Source organism: Meles meles, chromosome 7 (assembly GCF_922984935.1).
Source record: "Meles meles chromosome 7, mMelMel3.1 paternal haplotype, whole genome shotgun sequence".
Lineage (NCBI taxonomy): Eukaryota > Metazoa > Chordata > Mammalia > Carnivora > Mustelidae > Meles > Meles meles.
This window is the reverse complement of record NC_060072.1, coordinates 101,812,635-101,827,161: the sequence shown is the minus strand read 5'-3', so window position 1 is coordinate 101,827,161 and position 14,527 is coordinate 101,812,635. Positions and strand designations below refer to the sequence as shown.

The 14,527-nt window shown below is 38.0% G+C and overlaps 1 protein-coding gene across 4 annotated transcripts in view; it reads right to left on the bottom strand.

Annotated features, from left to right (window-relative positions):
• Nucleotides 1-14,527, bottom strand: part of MON2 (MON2 homolog, regulator of endosome-to-Golgi trafficking) — a 108,907-nt gene that overhangs the window by 93,048 nt on the left and 1,332 nt on the right. The window lies entirely within an intron of this gene.

Genomic DNA, 14,527 nt, shown 5'->3' with positions numbered 1-14,527 from the left:
TCACTACCAAGAAACATGCCTATTTTATACTTATACTGGTCTCCACACTTTCAAAAATAATATATATTCATAAGTTATATGCCTAAGTTTTCCTATTAATTTCCTTGCTACTTGCTCATTTATTTTGTCATCTCTTACTGCTTGCTAAGAGACAAGTGATAGCAGGTTCTAAAAGTTTAAAAATCATTACAGAAAAACACCTGTGACCTGGGGGCTTCTTAGTTTGAGGGGCACTGGATAAATGCATAAAATAAATACTACACTGTAGGCTATCCTATGTATAGTATATGACCTTTGTCATTCTGTTGGTTTCCAAGCATGTGAAACCCTTGCCTGTGTTTGTAAATTTCCCAACTTCATGAGTTCTGATGCAGGATAAAGCTTATCTTACACTATTAAAAATGGAAAATGCCAGATACTTGCTTTCCCACATGCCCTGGGAGCCTATTCTAATCCAAAAAGACACACTTAGCAGGAACTCTGAACATGGAGAGAAAAGCAGAGACAAGAGAAAATTCTTTCTGATGACAGCAATAGTGAAGGTGACATCTACTTTCCCAGGGCAGTAATAGCAGAACCCAGTGGCAGCACAAAGGGTCCAGTGCCATCTCCGGTATCCAGTCCCTTGTTTGGCAGAGAACAGCAGGTTCCAGCTATTTAGCTTCCCTTTGTTTCTGCACTTTTTCTAAAGCTGGTTTCATCCAGCCTTCTATCAATTATGTGAGCCACTCAATATATATCAGTAAGCTTCATTTCTGCTAAATCGGTCAGAGCCGGCTTTCATTGCTCACAACTAAGAAGCCTGATATACTAGGACTTACTTCTACAACTTTAAGAAATGAAAATGTCCCAAGTTAAATGAACATTGCTACAAGCAAAAATATAGTAAAAATAAAATTCTTCAGTGAAAGATAACTGATTTTCTAATTATTTGGGGCAGGCAGTGTGTATCAGAAACACCAAAGGCTTAAAAAAATCCTGATGCCCAGGTTGTAACACATTCCAAGGAATGCCAGTGGGAGCTAGGCATCAGTATTTTTTCAAATCCTCAGGTGAGTCTACTATGCAACAAAATCTAAAAGATGATTACAATAATGTATGCAAAAGATGATGGTATAAAAAAGATGATGCCCAAGGTAACAGTGATTGAGATAATAAAAAATGGTCAGATTCCAAATATACTTTGAAGATGTACAAACCATAGCAAACTTACGATAAAAATTTGGGTAAAGAAAAACAAAAAACAAAAATTCAAGAACACTGAAATCGTTATATATACTCTGTTATACTCACACATCCCATCTCAAACTCTGTTACGTAACATTTCTTACAGAGCCACTCTGTTGTCACTGAGATTACTTCTACCATCATTTTCAAGCTCTTCCCCTCTTCACTATGACCCTTTGTACTCCGTATATGTTCAAGTTCAGTATTTCTTCCTGCTTCAGCATCAACAAAAATTGGTCTAACTGAACCATCATAAATACTACTGTTATTTGTCCTGACTCTGAATTCTAGCTAGTCTGACCTTAACAGTTTCCAAAATCAGTCCTATCATTTGCTAGATACCACATGTCAATCAGTAAAAGGTTTCAAATTTGCTAGACACTATTCTGATTCCCTGTGATAAATTAATAGTCTATTCATGTCTGTCAGAGATATGTAAAAAGAAGCATAAATAAATAAATTGTAAATAGTATAAAATGCTTAACAATTATTTTTATACCTACACAATAAGGAAAAGGAATAAAAAATGAGTGGGTTTTTTTTTTAAGTATAATAGTTCCAAAGTAGTGTTTTAAAAGATACATAACCAGTATTTTCATTCCTAAACACACACACACAAAAAATCATAAGGACTATTTGTTGTCTTAGAGATAATTAGACCTATCTTAGAGATCCCCATTTTTTACATGCAGGTTTCAACTCTCAAACTTTGAAAATGTAATGTTTTATCCCCTAGGCACCCTGTGTGGCTGGAAAGTCTCATTATGAGTTTACTGACAACACTTGTATACCAGGGACTCCCTAACCACTACAGTCTTACTCCATACACTGGCCTAGCTATGTCTTCAAGAGCGTCTTTTATAAATGGAGGTATTCAGACTCAGACTGCCTTCTGTTTATCAATGATAGTCTATGTGAAGAAGAAGAGTCTTTAACTTCTTGCTTTATAAGTATCCTCTACTCTGATCTGTTATCTTTTTTTTTTTATATATACTTATTTGTTTATTTTCAGCGTAACAGTGTTCATTGTTTTTGCACCACTCCCAATGCTCCATGCAGTACGTGCCCTCCCTATTACCCACCACCTGGTTCCTCAACCTCCCACCCCCCCCCCCGCCCCGCCCCTTCAAAACTCTCAGGTTGTTTTTCAGAGTCCATAGTCTCTAATGGTTCATCTCCCCTTCCAGTTTCCCTCAACTCCCTCTCCTCTCCATCTCCCCATGTCCTCCGTGTTCTTTGTTATGCTCCACAATTAATGATCTGTTATCTTTTATATCCACTAAGGAATTACTCAATTATAAACTAGTTATTTTTTTTCCTGAACTGGCTCTCAAGCATAAAATATTTTTTTAAGAAAGTTGCCATTTCTGTAGGCTTACATAGAGATAGGATATGATAGGATAGGATAGGTTAGGGTGGGTAGTCTAATATATCTATTCCTGGGGGTAATCTGAGTTAGGAAAAAACACCAAAATTAAATATACTGTAGTACTTAATAACCTTTACTCTTAAAATTAATCTCTCTCAAGAAATATTTTTTTCTTTTTTTCAATATTTTTTGCTTACCCAAATAGACTCACCAGGGACTTTGGCACAGAAAAGCAGAGACAAAGAGAATATGTACCCCGCTTCCAAGACCATCTAGAATATTCCTGGCATCACCTCTTACTCGGTAAACTCTTTCTGGGCAATCTCATAATTCCATGGTTTCAATTACTTTCTAAATGCTGAAGACTCTTAAATTATATTCCTGTTCCTTGCCTGTCTCCTAAACTGTAGGACTTACTGACCTAAATGTTTAAGGGGCACCTAAAATTCAAGATATTCAAAATAGGTGTCATCATGTCACCCCCTTCACGCATTTCCACTTCAGCCCCAGAAACACTTGTTTCTCCTCCTTATAATCTCTATTTTTCTGAACAGCAGCAGCATCCATCTACTCACTGACTACACATCTAGAGATTCTCCCTCATCCCACAAATCCGATCAACCAGAAAGGCTATTTTGTGAGCATATCTTTTTTTTTTTTTTTTTAAGATTTATTTATTTGACAGAGAGAGATCACAAGTAGGCAGAGAGGTAGGCAGAGAGAGTGAGAGGGAAGCAGGCTCCCTGCCAAGCAGAGAGCCCAATGAGGAACTCGATCCCAGGACCCTGAGATCATGACCTGAGCTGAAGGCAGCAGCTTAAACCACTGAGCCACCCAGGCGCCCCTTGTGAGCATATCTTATATTCATCCTCTCAAACCCCACTTCTGCACCTTGATTTAAACTTCTCATGATCAACCTAAACTAGTAAAATGAAGGTTCTACTAGTTTAGAACCTAAACAACCTAGAGATTTCTCTACTGATGATCTTGCCCTCCATTCACCCACTGAGTCAAATTTTCAATGATTCCCTAGCACCTATCTCTACTAGCGTTTCTCAAAACTGAATAGCGTAAGGCCACCCTTTAAAAGAAACAAAACAGGGGCGCCCGGGTGGCTCAGTGGGTTAAAGCCTCTGCCTTCGGCTCAGGTCATGATCCCTGGGTCCTGGGATCGAGCCCCGCATTGGGCTCTCTGCTTGGCCGGGAGCCTGCTTCCTCCTCTCTCTCTGTCTCTCTGCCTGCCTCTCTCCCTACTTGTGATCTCTATCTGTCAAATAAATAAATAAAATCTTTAATAAATAAATAAATAAATAAAACAAAACAAAACAAAAACAAACAAAAAAAAAACCTCATAGACCTACCCAGTTACTGACAAACCTAAGCATGTATAAATTAAATTAGGAACAAATTCCTTATTTTTACTGCTCTTAAATTATAAACCCAACAAATTCAAAAGTTATATACAAACCCAAACTAACACTAATTTACTGTGATACATAATGCTTTGCTGAAATTAAACCACTGCTGATAACATGAAGATAACTGTAGACTTATGGAACAGGCTCTTCTGATTTTGGCACCCTTATAGTACCATAAGCAGTGACAGAAATAATTTCTTCCATCAATTTTTTCTGTGACAACTATCAAAAAGCTTTCCCATCTTTGTGGGCTATCTATGGTTTGTAACTATAACACTTTATCCCATTCACCTCATTACATGTCCATTCCTCCATTCTAACTGTAAGCCCCATAAGGACAAGAAATATATTCTATTCATCCCTTCATATTGCTAATGCCTAACAGTGCCTGGCATACAGGAGCTAGATAATAAATGTTTGTAAACAAAAACATAAAAAGTTCTAAGTAGAAGAAGAGACTTCACTGCCCACTAACTGAAAAATCCAGAGGAAATCTGACCCAGAGGAAATCTGACCCAGAGATTCACAAAGCCATCAGGGCTGCAGTTCCACTTCTTTGCCGTTCTACTGGATCTGTCCTGTGCCATGGTAGGTGAATCCTTAGGCCACTTCCAGTCTTGGCAATAAAAACAGCTGCAGCCATTCTACACCTCACAATTTTATATGACACTATCTAATAAAGCTCTCTTTCAGTCGCTTTTAAGAAAGAAAGGAAACTCTCTGTCCAGGAGCACTCACTGGCATTATGTAGGCTGGGCAGAAATGAAGGTGGGGATGGGGGTGGGGGGGGTGGGGAGGGTTTAAACTAGATCAAGGTATGGTACCCTGAAGAAGGAATAAGATTAATTTACCTCAACCCAAAGGTCTAGAAATGAAGGAAGAGTGCAGCCTACTACTGAAAGAAGAGGAAATGGATGTTAGGAAGAGAATTAACAAATGTCCACCACTTGAACTAGGGACAAACTAAAAAAGAATGCTAATTCCTTTTGTCAAAACGTCTATGTTCTTTTTTATTATGTTCTGTTTAAAAAAACAAACAAACTTTTTTTTAAACTTTCATCTATGAAAACAGATCTCAAAATCAGAACTTATTTACCAAAGGTCCAAATTAATGATCCACAGGACGTAGCATAAAAAAGAGCTAAAGAAGTAATGTGAAATTCAAGTTAACAGCAACTTGGATTTAAAAATGTACTCATAAAAATAAATAAATAAATAAAAATAAAAATGTACTCATAAGACATCAGGCAGGCATAAAGCTGCCTAAAGACTTATGATTTTGGATGTCAGGTAAAATCAAAAGACCTAAAGTGAAGTCTACACATGGGAATAGGGAGATGTAGAACATTCCCTAGAGGACAATATGCTCATAAAACAATTAATACACTGAAACCAATACGATTTTCTTTTGTAACATTCAATTAGTCTACAATCCCAAACTTTGAAAGATACATACCTACATGGCATCCTATTCAAAACCTCTTACCAAAAACAAAAACAAACAAAAAAAAAACCAACTCTGGCTTCTAGGAAAGAAAAAAATTTTCTTTAACACATCAAATGAAAGATTGAAATGCAAATTACATGTGGATGGCTAAAATATATATGTTATGCCTATATATATGGTATCCCTTTTCTTTCCTTTTAAAGAAATGTAATCTCCAACAAGTAGCTAATTAGTACTTCCTAGATATAAAAATGCTTTGCACTATGGTGAAAAGAAAGATAAACAAGATCCAGGATTTACCCATAAGGAGCTATTTGGACAAAAACCAAAAAACAAAAACCCTAAAATCACTACAACAGAAGGTAAAATATAAGAGTTATGAGGAAATAACTTTTAAAATAAGTTTAAATGAAAACTGAGAAAGCAGGAGGAAACATAATAGCCTGAAAATCCTGGGAAGGAGCTGTAACAGTTTTTGCTCTAGCAACTACCAGTACATGGCACACAGCAGGTACTCAAAAACTATTTCATGAACAAATGAATGAAGGAATGAGAAAAGAAATTAGAAAATTATCTGGGGGCAGCTGGGTGGCATAGCTGGTTGGGCATCCAATTCTTGGTTTCAGGTCAGGTCGTGTTTCTCAGGATCATGCCTCAGGGCTGTGGGATCAAGCCCTGCATCAGGCTCCATACTCAGTGCAAAGTATGCTTGAGATTCATTCTCTTTCTCTCTCTCTCTCTCTCCCCACCGCCCCTCCCCCTTGCAGGCAAATGCTCCCTCTCTCTCAAATAAATCAATCTCTTTTTTTTTTTTAAGATTTTACGTATTTTTTTAAGATTTGACGACAGAGAGAGATACAGCGAGAGAAAGAACACAAGAAGGGGGAGTGGGAGAGGGAGCAGAAAGCCGATGCTGGGCTCAATCCCAGGCCCCCAGGATCATGCATGACCCAAGCCAATGTCCAATGACTGAGCAACCCAGGTACCCCATTAAATAAATAAATCTTCAAAAGAAAAAAAATTTTCTGTAAAGCTGATTCATTCATGCAACAAATAGATAAGCAACATTTAAAGTGGGATTAAATGAAAGGTAGTATTTTTTTTTTTAAGATTTTATTTATCTGACAGAGATCACAAGTAGGCAGAGAGGCAGGCAGAGAGAGAGGGGGAAGCAGGCTTCCTGCTGAGCAGAGAGCCCGATTTGGGGCTCAATCCCAGGACCCTGGGATCATGACCTGAGCCGAAGGCAGAGGCTTTAACCCAAGGAGCCACCCAGCTGCCCCTAGGATTTTTTTTTAAGATTTTATTTGTCAGAGAGAGAAAGAACAAGCAGGGGGAGTGGCAGGCAGAGGGAGAAGCAGGCTTCCGCTGAGCAGGGAGCCCAACATGGAACTCGATCTCAGGACCCTGGGACCATGACTCAAGCCAAAGGCAGATGCTTAACCCAGTGAGCCACCAGGTGTCCAGAAGGGCAGGATTTTTTTTTTTTTTTTTTAAAGACAGGAGAAGGTGAGTGTGGGCCAGCAAAAGGAACTTCAGAAACATGAAAGAGGAAAGCAGTAGCACATATTTGGAGAACATATAGCAGGCAATACATCTTGGCTGAAGTATAAAGGAATATGAAGAGAATATGAGCGTGATGACACTAGAAAGGAAGGTTAGGACAATCAAGGAGGGTCTTAAATGCCATGCTAAGCAGCCACTGAGTGTTTCTGAACCGCTTGAGTATATTAAGCTAGTGGTTACACGTAGAATGGTTTATCTTTTGTGCCATTACTGCATACTAAAGGCCAGGCATTTGAAACCTGGAACAAAAAAATAATGCACTGAGAAAACAGAAGAGGTATGTTGGAAATTACAGAGCAGGAAGAACAGGTGACAATGAATACAGAAAGCAGAGGGAGAGAAGACAGCCAAATGTGACTAAGGTAAGCACCAGTGATAAATGCCATCAACAGAACAAATGAAAGGAGGGGAAAGGGCAAGTGTTCAGATAAGTAAGTTCAATTTTAAGAACTATTTTAAGTGTGGGAAAGATATTCTGGTAGGTGTGTTCCACCAACAGCGAGAAACACAGGTCTCTGCTCAGGAAAGAGAGCAGAGTCCGTGCAGCCAATTTCAGAGTCAGTGGTACTGGGGTTAAGGCCAGCAGCAGGGGTAGTTAAGAAGATGCTAGTGCTAAAGGATGAGCATGGAGAAGAGGCCTGAAAATAAAACTTAGGATACACTTATAAATAAATGGAGAAGGAATACTGAAAGAGCCAGGAGAAACAGAAAGTAAAGTGCCACAAACTTCAAAATGAGAGAACTGCAACATGGAAAAGAATGATGAATAGTAACAAATAATGAAGCAAGGCAGAGGAATGGGAACAATTGTAAGAACAAGTTTGACTATGTTTTAAAGGCACTTTGCAGTATGATACAATGGAGAGGAGTTTCAGAAAGATGCACAGGGATTCACATCCCAGTTCTTCCACTTTCTAGCTTTACTAATGTGTACAAGTTACTGAACCAAGAAAAAACCGTAATTTCCTCACCTGTAAAATTAAAACAGCATCTTGTAATAGAATCAATGGATGCAAGGTCCCTAGACTAATGAAAAGACAATATTTTACTTAACACTGAGTTAACTTCATAATGATAAAGGCAGTCTCTCACTCATTTTCTTATTTCCCACCATGCTTTACACTTAAGACACTAATAAATTCCTATTAAATTTATTTAATATACAGTGATAGAAAAACCCAATGTTTTATACATGACTGAAAATAAGCTCTACTTATATAGAAGAAAAATGGGAAAAATTCCATTTTTGAAGTATGTCCTAATGTCTTTTATTTCTTCTGTATCACCAAAGCACAGTGATAAGAAGATAATCAATACATTGGACTAAAAGATGTTTTCACTGATTCTTGCTCTCATTTTCTTCATAGAAGTAAAAATACAGGGGCGCCTGGATGGCTCAGTGGGTTAAAGCCTCTGCCTTCGGCTCAGGTCATGGTCCCAGGGTCCTGGGATCGAGCCCCGCATCGGGCTCTCTGCTCGGCAGGGAGCCTGCTTCCTCCTCTCTCTCTGCCTGCCTCTCTGCCTACTTGTGATCTCTCTTTCTATCAAATAAATAAATAAACATTAAAAAAAAAAGAAGTAAAAATACAATGATCAAAACACTTAGTGAAAAAAAAGTTTTATATTTTAACAATAAATGTCATAGTTTATGGTACTTTCATAAATGTATAAGACATATTATAGACTGACCAAAACTTGTTTAAAGAACTCTCACTGTAAAATGCTCTTAGAATACTGCAATAATCTAGAAAATTTTCCTAGAAGTTCTAGTGAAAACATTTCTGCTTATATTATTCTTGAAGTTAACATCTAAATCATTAATCAGAAGAAAATGAATTTAATGATACCTGAGGAATAAAGTTATAGAAAGAGCAGAGTCAAAGAAAAGAAAGAAGAGAAAAAGAAAAGAAACAAAGGCCAAAGGCCACTCACCTAACACAATTATCTAAAATTGCATTATACAGGAAAATAAGTCTTGACTAAAATGATTTCCAACTCCTTACATACTTCTCACATTAATGTGACTGGGGTTGGTAAGTTTTTTTGAATAAATTATGAAATTTTATTTCAATATACAAAACACCAACTTATTCTATTACACTTCTGAGAAAAAGAACACAATTGGTTGTGTCATGAGTAAATTTGTTCAACCAACATCAACAGAAAAAAAACCTACATTATAAAATATTAAACCAAAATAGCTCCCGTTTAAGCATGCAAACATTATTCAGCCCTCATTCTTAACTGTCAAACGATCCTGAAAATGAGATCTTCTCCCTACCAGAAGAACCAACCAACTTGGTCCTCAGTCCTCAAACAACTCGTTAAAGAAAGAATCCTGTTGGGCGCCTGGGTGGCTCAGTGGGTTGAGCCGCTGCCTTCGGCTCGGGTCATGATCTCAGGGTCCTGGGATCGAGTCCCGCATCGGGCTCTCTGCTCAGCGGGGAGCCTGCTTCTCTCTCTCTCTCTCTCTCTCTCTCTCTGCCTGCCTCTTTGCCTACTTGTGATCTCTGTCAAATGAATAAATAATATATATATATATATCTTAAAAAAAAAAACAAAGAATCCTGTTATGATAAGTAAAAGGCATCTCTCTCTCACCAAACTAATACATAAAAACACTGGGCACTGAGGAACTCTACTATAAGAACTTTTGCTTTTTAAGGCAAAAATCCCTGAAAACTAACTCTTATCAAGCCCAAATACACAAGACAAAACAAAGCACCTGGCATGGGAAGACTACTTGCACTTTTTTTTTTTTTTTTTACTATTTATACCCTTATTGATTCCACTTCATTAAAAAGGAAAGAAAAAATCCATTCAAAACCCTAATTCTGAACACCTCAACTCAAATGATCTTCATTCCCTTCCTCTTCTACCACCCATTCCCAGGACTTCATCATCCTCTAGGGCAGCCTAATTTGGCAATCTGAAATCCATATCCCCTTACTGTCCCAATCCCTATCCTTCTAGCTCTCCCACACCTCAACTCAACTGGTCTTTTGATTAAAGTGGTGCTGCTAGTGCCTTAACCTTCCATCTACTTCCAATCAACCAAAATTTTGTTGGATTTCCTTCTTTAGGAATACAACATAGGTCTCACCATCTATCATCATTTCAACCACTTTTCCTGCCAAGACTCTTAAGTGTCCCAAGTCAATTTCTCCTCTACTTCTCTAAAGTGATCCACTGCTCCCCTCAAACTTTCTACCCATCACTCCTTTCATCACTAATTACTCCTAGCAGTAAGCTTGTTTCCTACCTTACCAAGAATAGAGGTCGTAGGCCAAACTGTCCACAACTTCCTATCTCTCCACAATGTCCCTCATCAAATTTATCACATTCAAATTCATTTTTTCTTTTTCCCTTCCTCGGTCAGAGGAAATTATGTTCCTTCTCAGATTGAAAGCAAGTTCATTCACCTATGCCCTTGAAACTCCAGCTTTCTCAGGGACCTTGCTTTACAAGTATTCCCTTTCTCTCCCATATCCTTAACTTTAGTTGGCCAGCTACCTCTTTACCTTTATTGGCTCTTTTTTCCCAAAGTTCCTTCTATGGACCTGATACTCTCATTCTATACACTCTTTCAGAATCACTTTATCTACTCCTATGGTTTCTATTATCATGTATAAACTGATACTTCTAAATCTGATATTCTAGACTTTCCCCTTAAGAACCAAATGATCATTTTTGAACTCCTACTGGTCAGTTCCACTTGGATGTCACACATGAATCTTAAACATTTATATTCAGGACTACTCACTTTACCCAAAAACATCAACTCCTCTTATGTTCCTTCTCTTAGAGATCTATCTTGTTTCCCAAGCCAGAACCTGGGAGGCATCACAGATTTCTCTCTTTGTGTTATAATAGAGGTCACCATGTCCTGGTTCTCTTACCTGCTAAGTCTCTCTTTAATCCATGCTCTCTCTTTCACACATGCTCACCATAATGCAAGTTACCTTCTGCCTTCCTCTACTGCTACCTTCACGCAGGCAATCATTTTTTAAATTTGCTCTTTGCCTCAATCTGAGTCCCCTCTAATTCTTTCCACCAATACTATCAGGAAAACGTTACTAAGCGGCACCTGGGTGGCTCAGTCAGTTAAGCATCTGCCTTCAGCTCAGGTCATGTCCCGGGGTCCTGCTACTGAGCCCCGCCATCAGGGTCTCTGCTCAGTGGGGAGCCTGCTTATCCCACTCCCCCTGCTTGTGCTCTCTCTCACTCTCTCTCAAATAAATTAAATCTTTTCTTAAAAGTTACTAAATAGGGGCGCCTGGGTGGCTCAGTCAGTTAAGTGTCTGCCTTCGGCTCAGGTCATGATCTCAGGGTCCTGGGATCGAGCCCCACATCGGGCTCCCTACTCAGCGGGAAGCCTGCTTCTCCCTCTCTCACTCCCCCTGCTTGTGTTCCCTCTCTCACTGTGTCTTTATCAAAATAAATAGATAAAATCTTAAAAAAAAAAGTTACTAAATATGAATTTATCGTATTATTCTCGCTCTTAAAAAGCTTTAATGGCTCCCAATTACCTTCAGCATGAAATTTATTTGACATGAAATATAAACATGCTATTTCCTCTGCCTGGAATGACCCCCTCCTCTTCTTCTACTGGCAAACTTCTACTCATCCTATTAAAGCTCAACTCAAGAATTACAAATTCTCTCTGACTGTACTTCCAATCTCAGTTAGATCCCCCTCATTTGTTTCCAGGGTAATGCCTGCAAACAGAAAACGACCAAAATGTTTTATTCATTAAATACATAAACAGAAAGTTCCAGAGATTACTACCTCTGAAGGCACTGAATTTCAATTATACAGAAATGATTTTACAAAGCTTTAAAGTAATTTTTAAAGCAAAGAAGTAATTTTTCATACAAATATTCCAGAATAAATTAGCTAGCACACTCGTGCTTAAAAAGTTACACAGCTGAAGCATTAAAATCTGTATTTAAGGACTAAGAAAAATAAGTAGGAATACAAGAAGGAATATACTGCTGTTATTATTGAATTGCTACTTTTATTATAAAATGACAATGAAATTATAGCCACTATTGAAACAATTTAATAGGCAAAGGATAGATTTATAAAGGAAAACAACTAAGATGGAGAAAACCATGTGGCAAATCCAAAGAAGTAAATATCAATAAATAAGGGACGCCTGGGTGGCTCAGTCGATAAATCCTCTGCCTTCATGATCCCTCAGGTCATGATCCTCGGGTCCTGGGGTTGAGTCCTGCATTGGGTTCCTCACTCGGTGGGAAGCCTGCTTCTCCCTCTGCCTGTCGCTCCCCCTGCTTGTGTGCTCTCTCTCTCTGACAAATAAATAAATAAAATCTTAAAAAAAAATAAATAGGGCGCCTGGGTGGCTCAGTGGGTTGGGCCGCTGCCTTCGGCTCAGGTCATGATCTCAGGGTCCTGGGATCGAGTCCCACATCGGGCTCTCTGCTCAGCAGCAAGCCTGCTTTCCTCTCTCTCTGCCTGCCTCTCTGTCTACTTGTGCTCTCTCTCTGTCAAATAAATAAATAAAATCTTTAAAAAAATAAATAAATAAATAAGGTGTTATCCTTTACTAATACTCTTTTCTTCTGTAAGCACCATGATCAAAAAAAATAGAAATTACTAGAAACTTAAAGACTAAATATAGAAGCTATCACTTCATTCTACCTTGTTTAAAAGGTAGTGGGGAAGGAGGCATCCCTTCCAAAGCACACGTGCAATTACCTCTGTACTGCACTGAGTTGTTTAGTACCCTTATAAGTAGTTCAGAGTAAGTATTTTTCAAGTAATAACTGTGAAGATATTGGGACAGCGTTAACTAATAAACTAGTATACAGACAGAAAAGCTTCTTATAGTGAGAAAGGTTTTGCTTTAAGGTCTACCAAGCACCATCCTCTCCCCATCCCCAAAATAAATAAAACAAAAATGTACCAGTTCCTTAGAGAACAAAAGCCAAAACTTGGCACTGATATTAATTTCCAGGAAAAATTTAATTCAACCAAAATATTTCCTGAAAATCAAGGGTCCCTCCTAAAGAATCATCATTTTCAGACTAATTACTTCATTCTTGTTTTAAACTTGACACAGTAATGGTCATTTTCCAATTCCTAAAGTGGGACCCTAAGTATATTAGAAGTGCCACTGGTTAAGGAGTCAAAGTTCTAACATTCAACGGATTCTTATGGAGTAGGTACTGCATAGGAAATTATGTATCAGAGATTATCACACCAAGAACTATTTTTGCTATTACCTCGAAGAATAGGTGCAATCACTAACTATCTCTTTGGCCTATGTTCAAGTAAAAAAACTAATGAGCTTCAATGAAAGTTCCTACATTAGATGGACTGAGTTCTAGAACTCTGTAAGTTACCTGTTTGGAATTCTGAATGCACTTTCCTAAAGAAATAATGTAATAAATGGCAATTAAATTTTCAAGCAAGCCCACAAAGGCCTTTATGTGTAATACAGAGAAATCTCAGTCTCTATATAAATTGTAGGAGCTAGGAACAGTCAATTCTATAAATTGTTAAAATTACAAAATGGATTTGACATTTCAATAATAAGCATTTCTCTTACAATTAGAACAGCCTGATTCTTTAAAATTCTTTAAAACTGCTTAATTCCTTAAAATTACTAAGTATAAAAAAATTTTTTAATAAAATTATTTAGTATAACTTTCAACAGAAGAGGATACAGAGAAAATAATGAAAATCTGTATCACAAGCTATTGAGTATCTGAGATAAAACATATTATGATAATCATCTTTCCAAAAGTGGCACATCAGGTTTCCACTACTGGGTAATATTTGCTTACTTTATTAAAGAAATACTAGATGGAGTTTGTTGAAGACTGATGAGACCAAAAGCACTTACAGAAAAGTTAAGGTTCCTTGGAAGCCTAAAATCCAAACTTTACCGGATAAGTTTTAATTATAAAAATTGTTATAATAGGGGCGCCTGGGTGGCTCAGTGGGTTAAGCCGCTGCCTTTGGCTCAGGTCATGATCTCAGGGTCCTGGGATCAAGCCCCGCATCGGGCTCTCTGCTCAGCAGGAGGCCTGCTTCCTCCTCTCTCTCTCTGCCTGCCTCTCTGCCTACTTGTGATCTCTCTCTGTCAAAAATAAATAAAATCTTTAAAAAAAAAAATTGTTATAATAATAAAAGCAAAACATCTAAATTAACATGAAAACATTCCAAATCCCTTAGTGAACTTTTGGTGAATCCTAAATAGTAAATGAAATTGCTGGTATACCAAACTACACTAAATAGGAATAAAAATAATTGCCCTTGGGGCACCTGGGTGGCTCAGTTGGTTAGGCGACTGCCTTCAGCTCAGGTCATGATCCTGGAGTCCCAGGATGGAGTGCCACATCAGGCTCCCTGCTCCGCAGAGAGTCTGCTTCCCCAGCTGCCCTCTCTCATGCTCTCTCTCTCATTCTCTCTCTCTCTAATAAAGTCTTTAAAAAAAAAAATTGCCCTTACAAAAATATCATTGAAATACCT